The sequence below is a fragment of the Schistocerca gregaria genome, unplaced genomic scaffold (assembly GCF_023897955.1).
Source record: "Schistocerca gregaria isolate iqSchGreg1 unplaced genomic scaffold, iqSchGreg1.2 ptg000483l, whole genome shotgun sequence".
In the NCBI taxonomy this organism is placed as follows: domain Eukaryota; kingdom Metazoa; phylum Arthropoda; class Insecta; order Orthoptera; family Acrididae; genus Schistocerca; species Schistocerca gregaria.
The window spans coordinates 144,845-157,207 of record NW_026061892.1 but is presented as its reverse complement, the minus strand read 5'-3'; the positions used below and the strand labels follow the sequence as shown (position 1 = coordinate 157,207).

Below are 12,363 nucleotides of genomic sequence, written 5' to 3'. Positions count from 1 at the left end.
ATAAGAGGATCTCTACACTCCACGACTCGTGAATGGGTTGAGCTTTCAGAGACCTAACCCATCTAAGTGCACGAGATTTAGCGAGATGCGATCATGTCGAGGAGCTTAGCACCCCTTATCGATGTATAGTAACAGAGTTCGAAGTGCGGTCATATAATAGCAGACAGTTAAGAAGAAAAACAAATGATTGATTTTTATACCCGATGGAGCCCCAGACGGATGGAGTTCAACGCATTTTTACTTAAATCAACCAAGCTATCAACTCCAAAGTATTGTTCTAGAGTCTAAGATCCGCAACTGGAAGGTATTCCTAAGAGAGAGAACATAAACACACGCACTCTGAAGACTACAACGCTCTGCACTTACAAACTGGCTATAATGTTAGATCGCATACTTTTCCGACCTAGCAGACACACATTCTTCTTCCCCATTTTTCTACGCTGAACTATCTTATTGAATCGTAAAACATTTGCCTTGCATGATACGAGCACAATATAGCTTTTGCGGAGACGTATAGTGTCCACTGTTCACATCCGATCATGATCCAGAAATTATACGATGCCTGCATCAGGCCTATATATATATATAATGATAGGTAGTAGCGGGGGATACGTCCTACAAGGAAACAGATAAACGCATAGCAGCAGCGTCCGACATGTGAAAATTACAAGTCAGTCCGTCACTAACTCTGTAAACAGCACATCAGTCGGGCAAATCTGTACACAGGGATTGCAGCGCATCACAAGCTCTTACCGCTAAGTTAGTTATGACCGTGAAGTCTCGATTTTACATCCAAGATGCGCATAAAATCAAAAATCGTTTAGAGGAATGTCTCAAGTTTCATCACGCATGAGATGGAAGTCCTTTCATGACCGAGAAGTTTACCATTAACTATCGTAAGTAGACACTGCTTTAAACCACATATGGAACACGTAGCTGTATACCAGTAGAATGCAGGCTATGTCATATGATTTATGCATCCGGATAGTACACAGAAGAAAAAGAAATTGAGCTCCACCAACTTCTCCTTCTCTAGAATGAATTAGTCATCTTATAAATCATACCTCGTTACAGCTTTTTCACAGTGGATCAACCCCTAAACTCTATGTTATCCTATAAAGAAGATGCAAGTAAGTTTAGAGGTGAAACGATCTCTGTACTCCTCAAAAGCGCGAAATACAGTAGTCAACTCGCGTGTATCACTGATACCTCAATAGACATACAGTATAATACTGACTCAACGGGAAAAAATTGACTACCTCTCTGATTCCCCTTCGTTTCCATGTCAACGTTTTTTCGCATTCCTCTTGTTGGCGCATACTTGATTCCATGTACAAACTGTTCGGCGCGAACCAGAACATCCACATGTGCTTCCTCAATTTCCCCACATTTCGGTGTATATTTGATCAATTATTACTATTCAATAGACATTTTTCGCAATTCTATCGATTTTATGTCAGATCTGTCCATGCGATCACGACGTAACCGCTCGTTCTGGGTTCTAAAATTGCCTGTAAACTTAACACAGCTGCCAACACATAGTCCAAATGCACTAATCAGGAGGCGTTAAGACAGCTCTGTACTTCAATGTCACCTCCACATTCGGGGAGCTTTTGCTCTGTTTTCTGCGTGTCTGTGTCTAGGTGAGTTGAAAATGGGATGAGATTTCATAGTTCGTAATTTTTCTGTGTTGGGGTGGGTATAGAATAAAGAAGATAGCATGTTGGGGATCTGTAGTACTTGTACCCAGTTTGGGTACGCACCACATTGCTCGCATTTCCACCGAATGCTCAAAACACAGTCCTGTTGCAGTAACTCAGCTGGATCTGTTTCTACACGGATTGCAGAAGATGTTGGGTATGCCTTTTCCGGCTTAAATTGGAACTAGCACTTGTGGAAAGCTGTAGAATTGGGTGTGACTGGAGAATGTGTAGGGTGTGATTAAAAGGAGGTTGTAGTTTTACTGTAGCAGACAGATGCGAGGAAGGTGACTCATTTAGACATATGAGAGTGCGTGAAATGTGATTGACTTGTGTGAGCCTATGCAAGTATATGTTTGAATGGACGTTATTTCTAATATATAGCGGAAGGCTAGAGATCTGATAAGTTAGAGTATATTTTTCTTCTTAGGACCTCAATCAGCACATCATCTACTACTACTGTCTGTCATCGCCTATAACTCAACAAATATATCGCGGAATGTCTGATATGGTCTCGAGACAGAATGCGTTGCAAAAACTAATGAATTATGTAGTTGCGTGCTGTGTCGGAGTCGCAAATAGCGCTTGAATACCACGTTCCTTAGCTCAATGACTTTCAAAGTTAATTTAGTTTATCACTAGGTTGCATTGTTGGCTCTTAATACACACATTTCTACGATCACCGTCACGTTATTTGTCCGGAAAACACCATCTCATTCAGAGGTAATGTCGTACCTTGATTTGTATGGATTTGTATGAATTTCCCTTGGAGTACTGTGATAGCGAAGGGAAGAGTATGTCTAATGGTAAGGAAGGTACAAGTATTTCCAGAGCCATAGCAGTCAAGACAGTGTATTCCCGATACCTCTCCTTATTGCCGATACCGTTCAGTTGAGACCTTGGTCGTAAGATTTAATTGTAAGTATAATTATAGAAGAAATACGTTAGTGGTTTTCTAGAATGTGTTCATGTATGCAAGGTCTGTGGCGGTACTGATTCGAGTTCCCATGTTAATGGTAGCAGCCTTCCGAATGCAGAGGCCTGTTGGAGTGTAGGAATGTATCATAGTCAACTTTACCATCTTCTAGACGACCGAATAGATACCTAAGTATGTGCTGGGCAGATTTTGTGATCGAGTGTAACTTTGAGAAGATGGTGCGTTTGTGGTGGAGCGTTATACCCTCCCATGTAAATTGTTGAATCAACTGCTTCTACACATTTGACGCCTTTATTTACTTGAGGAAATATCGGTTGTGGCGTATTGAACACAGATTTGCCTGTTCTCTAGACGTGGGAAAGACCCTAGTTGCCAGAATGATATTTTGACTCTGAAGCGGAGTGTGCGCTCACATGAAATTTCCTGGCAGATTAAAACTAAGTGCCAGACCGAGACTCGGACTCCGGAACTTTGCCTTTCGCGGGCAAATACTCTACCATCTGAGATACCCAAGCAAGACTCACGCCGTCCTCACAGCTTTACTTCCGCCAGCACTGGTAGAGCACTTGCCCACGAAAGGCAAAGTCCCAAGTTCGAGTCTCGGTCGGGCACACAGTTTTAATATGCCAGGAAGTTTAAGTCCCTAGTTGGTTTGTAAACAATATTGATCATCTGGAATCTGTTACATCAGCGAATTCAGTATTTGAGAGTGCAAATGTCGTTTTACTCTATTTTTTTCTAGTTAGTCAATGGCTTACAGCACTCAGCACCTCGCTAAAGTTTGGTGTTTGTGGAGAAATATTGTACAGTCTATATCTTGTGCATTATGTTGCGTTAGCGATCGGGAGGCTACTGCTGAGTGCTTGATATCGAGAAGTACGGCGAAAACTGTATAATATTATGGCGAAAATATGGTTGTTCTTTTAATCGCCGAGTCTGGAGATGTCTGTCAAAATGCGAGCAAGAAAGTGGGTACAGTAACGTGTTAGTGCCGGGGGCAAACGATCCTGTCTTTCACATCAGTTCTGAGACAGTGACTTCTGTTCGCTGACGTAAAGGAGATGATTTAGTATGGTGTGGCGTATCAATTGTATGTTTACTAGATGTATACGGTACTGCATGATACATTCCCTGGTTGGAGATCGGACTGACGCTCCAATATTCTTGCGAGTATTGTATATATTTGATGACCTGTAGACAACTTTGCGATGTTTAGTTGTCGGAGCAAAATGGTGATCAGTGTAAAATAGTTTATTACCACTGAGTGTAGCGTCTTTAGAAAGAAAGAAGAGGTTGGGGGTGTATAGACTGAGGGAACTGTCGGTGAAATTTAGCAATCTTTGCAAAATAACGACAGAAAGCCCCAGAAAGAAAATGCTCGATTGGTTGTGGTGGGATACAGGAGCGGTGAGAACATTTGCGTATGTTGAGAGCGGGAAGGCTATCACATTATGTCCAGGAGGAAGATTGTATTCGGAGATAGTTTGGTAAACGGTTTCTATTAGGGCAGGAATTTTGGCTCATACAAGCTGAGACAACAAGAAAGCGAGCGTCAACTATTTCTGGGGGACTATGGAATTTAGCAGAGTTAGACTTGGTTATAATTTAGATAGCACTGTGTCTTGAGTAGAAGATTGATAACATTGCTAGATGCGTTTGCGATGGTATTTAGCTACGCATGGTGAAGCGTGAGTCAAACGTGATGTATGGTCGGTTAGAATCGCTAATTAGAAAGCAGGTTCTGCTATTGTGGAACGGAATTCTGCAGCGTTTTCGCCCAACCGCAGTTAGAGTGAGGGTAGCGAGGAATGCCGAACGCACGTGGCTCTGCATGGAGTGCTTACTCTGTAAATAAGCCCCCAGTTATTAACGGCGCCTACATGCAACATTGGCCTGCTTTTGGCTGCAGCTCGCGGTTGCGCTTCCGCCCGATCACGTCAGCACGTGTGTGAAGGTTGACACGTATTTGGATAGGAACTTCTCAGGTGTTACGTGTGAACGGGGATGCCGCCACCTCATGCTTGTGGGATCCTGGAGTGAGTCCTGTGCGTAGTTTGACAGCTGATGGCTGCACCGACTGTTCGTGCGATAAAGTCACCATCGGTATCTAGCAAATATGAATTTCTGAAATGTTACGTATGACTGGGGGGCTTGCAGAAGCCGAGTAGGGGCAGTACGTCGTTTGACATCTGACTGATGCGTCACTTATCGCTACCTGCGGTGTACTCTACTGGACAGGGGCGGTGGACTGTGCTTGTGGTCGTTGATTGCATTATTTCGCGAGCGGATCTGCAGCCCCTGCTATGCGCTATTAGGAGAGTTAACAAGTACTGAGTGTGTCGACACATCAGTGTGAAGAATTATTTAGGACCAGTTTGCTATTGTGAACTGAAATTACGAGTTGGTTGCATGTCTGTGGGCTGTGCAACATGACCCAAAGCACATCAGGATGGATGGTTTCTATGAGTATGATAGATATACTCTATGCTTAAGTAAGTTGTTTGAAAATAAATAGAGTGCACTGCATCCTTACTCTCCCCAGCAGGCTGAGACGTTTTCCCACCATTTCCCCTCACCATCTTGGTTTACATCACGAAAAGGACGACAGCGTCCTCTGCTGGTGGTACTGAGTACAAGACCTCTTAGAGAACATACTGTTTGCGGCCATCATCAGCTGGTGTCACGGAGGCACCCTCTGGCGGCGACGAAATGTACTAAGACAGTTGGGGTCTGGAGCTCGTGGTGAACCGACTAGGTGGTGCCATCTTAGATTACGATAATTGACGTCACTACAGCGTCCTCTAGTGGCATCGATATGAATAAAGTCAGCTGGGCTCTGGACACAGTGGCAAATACACTGGGTGGTAGTGCTGCCTCTTTCTTTAATTAAAGGCTAGTGTATGACTTCGACAGTTGGCGATCAGCAAGCAGAGTGTTTTAGATGGATTATTATGTAGCAGTTGTTTCGTTAACTGGACGTAAATGCGTTGCAGTATTTACAAGTGGTTCGCATGTCTGTTGGCTGTGCAATGCGTTATTTTTTATGGTTTACAATTAGCATGCGTCTGTGTAGAGCCTTATACATCAGTTATGTAGGAGTAGTTTACAGGTCTGTATGCTGTGGGGCATGTCAGAGCATGTGTTATGTGATACATATACCCTGTCCCTAAGTAAATGTCGCCCCCCCCCCCAAATAAACAAGTACACTCCTTCCTCTCTCCATCAGCCTAGTGTGGGGTGAGTCCTTTTACCAGCAACCCCTAGGGAGAGGTTGCGCCCTGGAGGTTTAGGTTAGTGGTAGTGAGCTTCATTTGCAACAATTTTCTTAGAATGGTAGCGAAATTAGAAGTGACCTTTCTTTACAGCCAGAATTGAAACTCGGTGCAGGTTCCTAGGAAGGGGTGGAGGTCTGGACCTTGAAAAGTAGTTGGAATTAGGTTGTTTAAAGCATAGTGAACCCATTTTCTTGGTCAATTGGTTAATTGGTTAAATAATTATATTAAAATTGGTTAAATAATAAAGACAAGTACATTTTTCTTGCCATTTTCCTAGGTGTGATGCATGTTGGAATTCGAACTTCTTGCCATTTTTTGGGGGGAGGAGGGTTATGTTAGTGGAGGAAGCCCAATTGACCTTCTTCCTACCAAAATTCAAACTTCCCACCATCTTGATTGACGTTACTGAGGGTGTGTCTGTGACATCACGTCTGCCATCTTGGATGACATCACATGGAGTGTGTCTGTGACGTCACAGCCGCCATCTTGGATGACATCATCGCCGCCATCTTGGATATATGTCGCCGTGTAACTGCCGCTCGTGGCGATACATTAAAGAGTTCTCTGTCTTCTTGTCGGACAGCCAGTACCCACATCAGTGTACCGAAACAAAGACGCAACATCTATGTGCCACATTTGAAGATGAGTTTGAAAAGGCTCCAAAATGAGTTAACTGGATTTTTAAAAAATTCAAAAAGTGAATTGTTGCAATTTTCAACATTCATGTTCTGTAGACAGTCACAAGCTCTTGAACAGTGGTTCACAACATTTGTTAGACCAGTACCCCTGAGTGCAATCAGACATTAGCTAGTATCCCCACTCACCCAAATTATCACTAACTTTAGCACATAACTAAACTGTACAATGAAAGATTTTTCTTGGAACACTTTTATTTTTAAAACGACGAAAGATGAATGAGACTTAGTTTGTGCATGCGTGTGTGTGTCTGTGTGTGTTCGGGGGGAGGAGGGGTATTTGAATGACTGATGAAGGAATTCGTGGTGTATTGCAAGTGCTACCCACTACCACTCCTCAGGTAAGAAAGGTAATTATCCAAAGTTACAGAACGCTTCCCCTACTCAACTTATCTCCATTACAGCACTTTCTTGACCAGCACATTGCAACAATTAAAATCAACAAGCTAAAATGTGTGCACTATTCTTACTGTTCCCCCCCCCCCCCCCATGAACCATGGACCTTGCCATAGGTGGGGAGGCTTGCGTGCCTCAGCGATACAGATGGCCGTACCGTAGGTGCAACCACAACGGAGTGGTATCTGTTGAGAGGCCAGACAAACGTGTGGTTCCTGAAGAGGGGCAGCAGCCTTTTCAGTACTTGCAGGGGCAACAGTCTGGATGATTGACTGATATGGCCTTGCAACATTAACCAAAACGGCCTTGCTGTGCTGGTACTGCGAACGGCTGAAAGCAAGGGGAAACTACAGCCGTAATTTTTCCCGAGGACATGCAGCTTTACTGTATGATTAAATGATGATGGCATCCTCTTGAGTAAAATATTCCGGAGGTAAAATAGTCCCCCATTCAGATCTCCGGGCGGGGACTACTCACGAGGATGTCGTTATCAGGAGAAAGAAAACTGGCGTTCTACGGATCGGAGCGTGGAATGTCAGATCCCTTAATCGGGCAGGTAGGTTAGAAAATTTAAAAAGAGAAATGGATAGGTTAAAGTTAGATATAGTGGGAATTAGTGAAGTTCGGTGGCAGGAGGAACAAGACTTCTGGTCAGGTGACTACAGGGTTATAAACACAAAATCAAATAGGGGTAATGCAGGAGTAGGTTTAATAATGAATAGGAAAATAGGAATTCGGGTAAGCTACTACAAACAGCATAGTGAACGCATTATTGTGGCCAAGATAGATACGAAGCCCACACCTACTACAGTAGTACAAGTTTATATGCCAACTAGCTCTGCAGATGATGAAGAAATTGAAGAAATGTACGATGAAATAAAAGATAGTGAAGGGAGACGAAAATTTAATAGTAATGGGTGACTGGAATTCGAGTGTAGGAAAAGGGAGAGAAGGAAACATAGTAGGTGAATATGGATTAGGGATAAGAAATGAAAGAGGAAGCCGCCTAGTAGAATTTTGCACAGAGCACAACTTAATCATAGGTAACACTTAGTTTAAGAATCATGAAAGAAGGTTGTATACGTGGAAGAACCCTGGAGATACTAAAAGGTATCAGATAGATTATATAATGGTAAGACAGAGATTTAGGAACCAGGTTTTAAGTTGTAAGACATTTCCAGGGGCAGATGTGGACTCTGACCACAATCTATTGGTTATGAACTATAGATCAAAAATGAAGAAACTGCAAAAAGGTGGGAATTGAAGGAGATGGGACCTGGATAAACTGAAAGAACCAGAGGTTGTACAGAGTTTCAGGGAGAGCATAAGGGAACAATTGATAGTAATGGGGGAAAGAAATACAGTAGAAGAAGAACGGGTAGCTTTGAGGGATGAAGTAGTGAAGGCAGCGGAGGATCAAGTAGGTAAAAAGACGAGGGCTAGTAAAAATCCTTGGGTAACAGAAGAAATATTAAATTGAATTGATGAAAGGAGAAAATATAAAAATGCAGTAAATGAAGCAGGCAAAAAGGAATACAAACGTCTCAAAAATGAGATCGACAGGAAGTGCAAAATGGCTAAACAGGGATGGCTAGAGGACAAATGTAAGGATGTAGAAGCTTATCTCACTAGGGGTAAGATAGATACTGCCTACAGGAAAATTAAAGAGACCTTTGGAGAGAAGAGAACCATTTGTATGTATATCAAGAGCTCAGATGGCAACCCAGTTCTAAGCAAAGAAGGGAAGGCAGAAAGGTGGAAGGAGTATATAGAAGGTTTATACAAGGGCGATGTACTTGAGGACAATATTATGGAAATGGAAGAGGATGTAGATGAAGGCGAAATGGGAGATACGATACTGCGTGAAGAGTTTGACAGAGCACTGAAAGACCTGAGTCGAAACAAGGCCCCCGGAGTAGACAACATTCCATTAGAACTACTGACGGCCTTGGGAGAACCAGTCCTGACAAAACTCTACCAGCTGGTGAGCAAGATGTATGAGACAGGCGAAATACCCTCAGACTTCAAGAAGAATATAATAATTCCAATCCCAAAGAAAGCAGGTGCTGACAGATGTGAAAAAATTACCGAACTATCAGTTTAATAAGCCACGGCTGCAAAATACTAACGCGAATTCTTTACAGACGAATGGAAAAACTGGTAGATGCGGACCTCGGGGAGGATCAGTTTGGATTCCGTCGAAATGTTGGAACACGTGAGGCAATACTGACCTTACGACTTATCTTATAAGAAAGATTAAGAAAAGGCAAACCTACGTTTCTAGCATTTGTAGACTTAGAGAAAGCTTTTGACAATGTTGACTGGAATACTCTTTTTCAAATTCTAAAGGTGGCAGGGGTAAAATACAGGGAGCGAAAGGCTATTTATAATTTGTACAGAAACCAGATGGCAGTCACAAGAGTCGAGGGGCATGAAAGGGAAGCAGTGGTTGGGAAAGGAGTGAGACAGGGTTGTAGCCTCTCCCCGATGTTATTCAATCTGTATATTGAGCAAGCAGTAAAGGAAACAAAAGAAAAATTTGGAGTAGGTATTAAAATTCATGGAGACGAAGTAAAAACTTTGAGGTTCGCCGATGACATTGTAATTCTGTCAGAGACGGCAAAGGACTTGGAAGAGCAGTTGAACGGAATGGACAGTGTCTTGAAAGGAGGATATAAGATGAACATTAACAAAAGCAAAACGAGGATAATGGAATGTAGTCAAATTAAATCGGGTGATGCTGAGGGAATTAGATTAGGAAATGAGACACTTAAAGTAGTAAAGGAGTTTTGCTATTTAGGAAGTAAAATAACTGATGATGGTCGAAGTAGAGAGGATATAAAATGTAGACTGGCAATGGCAAGGAAAGCGTTTCTGAAGAAGAGAAATTTGTTAACATCGAATATAGATTTATGTATCAGGAAGTCGTTTCTGAAAGTATTTGTATGGAGTGTAGCCATGTATGGAAGTGAAACATGGACGATAAATAGTTTGGACAAGAAGAGAATAGAAGCTTTCGAAATGTGGTGCTACAGAAGAATACTGAAGATAAGGTGGATAGGTCACGTAACTAATGAGGAGGTATTGAATAGGATTGGGGAGAAGAGAAGTTTGTGGCACAACTTGACTAGCAGAAGGATCGGTTGGTAGGACATGTTTTGAGGCATCAAGGGATCACAAATTTAGCATTGGAGGGCAGCGTGGAGGGTAAAAATCGTAGGTTGCAGTAGGTACTGGGAGATGAAGCAGCTTGCGCAGGATAGAGTAGCATGGAGGGCTGCATCAAACCAGTCTCAGGACTGAAGACAACAACAACAACAACAACATTCTTACTGTTTCTAAATCACTTGATTGCTGCACTCCTTCTTCTGAACTGGAAGAATTCAGGCCTTTAAATTTTTGTGTCCGACGACAGTCAATAATGGTAATGGTAATGGTAATAATAATAATAATAATAATAATAATAATAATAATGCCCATACTGGATACAGCACTATAATAGCCCTTATGTGGTTAGTGCTGTGTCGTACTGTCACTTAATTCATTTATCTGCCTCCAAGTGAGTAATGAAGCAATTTCTGGACTACTACAGCTACTATCTACTACTTGGAGAAGACATTTCTTGACAATATGAGCATCTGTCACGTGTGCGTCTCATTTTTATCATTAGCAATGTATGGAACATAGCACATTTGTCCAGTGAGAGGGCTACGGGAGGAACCTATAACCTCCACTGCATTAATGGTACTAAGTGAGAAAAAGTAATTATTGACAACTTACATAACCAGCATTGGAGTCATACAAAATTGTGATAATAGTAATGACCTTTTGAAAATAATTTAGTTTCGTGACTGAAACAGAACTGAATAGTTTAGTTTTTACTCCCCCAGAAAAATTCATTTTACCCCTCAGGAACGTAATTACTCCCAGGTAGGGAACCCATGCTCCTGAACATCCATAGCGGATATGCTTAATCGGCTGTGACGCTGTTTGACTTTCTGATTTCCTGCTGTAACGACGTGTTACTTGCAGAGGAGAAGGATAACGAGCTATCGGCCTGGCAATGAATTGGGGATTGGCTGGGATTTTGCTGGGTTTATTCCAATCTATGTCTTCCTCTACAGTTTTTGCCCTCTACAGCTCCCTCTACCACCATGGAAGTTATTCAGTGATGTCCTGTCATCCTGTCCCTTCTCCCTGTCAGTTTTCTCCATATATTTCTTTCCTCTCGAATTATAAGGAGAACGTCCTCATTCCTCACCTTTATCAGTCCACGTGATTTTCAACATTCATCGCTACCACCACACCTAAAATGCTTCGATTCTCTTCTATTCCAGTTTTCCTGCAGTCCATGTTTCACTACCATACAGTGCTGTGCTCCAAACGCACATTTTCAGAAAATACTTCTTCAAATTGAGGCCTATGTTTTGATACTAGCAAACTACTCTTGGCCAAGAATGCCCTTGTTGTCAGAGCTTATCTGCTTTTTATATCCTTCTTGGTCCGTCCGTCAAGGATTATTTTGCTATCTTGGCAGCAGAATTCCTTAACGTCATCTATTTCCTGATCACAAATCCCGATGTTAAGATTCTCGTTGTTCCCATTTCTGCTACTTCTCATTACTTTCGTCTTTCTTTATTTGTTCACAACGCAGATACTATACCCATTAGACTGTTCATTCCATTCATCAGATCCTGTAATAATTCACTTTCATTGAGGAGAGCAATATCATCAGCGAATCCTGTCATTGATGTCCTTTCACCTTGAATTTCAATTCGACCCTTGAACTTTTCTTTCATTTCCTTCATCGCTTCTTCGACGTATAGAGTGAGCGGTAGAAGCGAAAGACAGGGATAAAGTCTTACACCCGTTTTAATCCGTGCACTTCAATCTTTATCTTCCACTCTTATTATTCTCTTTTGGCAACGGCCTTGCCGCAGGGGATACACCGGTTCCCGTCAGATCACCGAATTTAAGCGCTGTCGGGCGTGGTCGGCACTTGGATGGGTGACCATCCGGGCCGCCATGAGCTGTTGCCATTTTTCGGGGTGCACTCTGCCTCGTGATGCCAATTGAGGAGCTACTGGACCGAATAGTAGCGGCTCCGGTCAAAGAAAACCATCATAAAGACCGGGAGAACGGTGTGCTGACCACACGCCCCTCCTATCCGCATCCTCAACTGAGGATGACACGGCGGTCAGATGGTCCAGATAGGCCACTTGTAGCCTGACGACGGAGTGCTAGTTTTTGTCGCTGTTCCTGAAACAGTGTTTTGGTTCTTTTGGTTTTGGTTCTTGTACACATTGTATATTACCCGTCTTTTCACATAGCTTACCCCCATTTTTCTAAGGATTTCGTAC

The 12,363-nt window shown here is 42.6% G+C and overlaps 1 pseudogene; it reads left to right on the top strand.

Moving 5' to 3' along the window:
* The first annotated feature begins 11,924 nt into the window (after positions 1-11,924).
* LOC126313423 (5S ribosomal RNA) lies at positions 11,925-12,042 on the top strand (annotated as a pseudogene).
* The last annotated feature ends 321 nt before the right edge of the window (positions 12,043-12,363 follow it).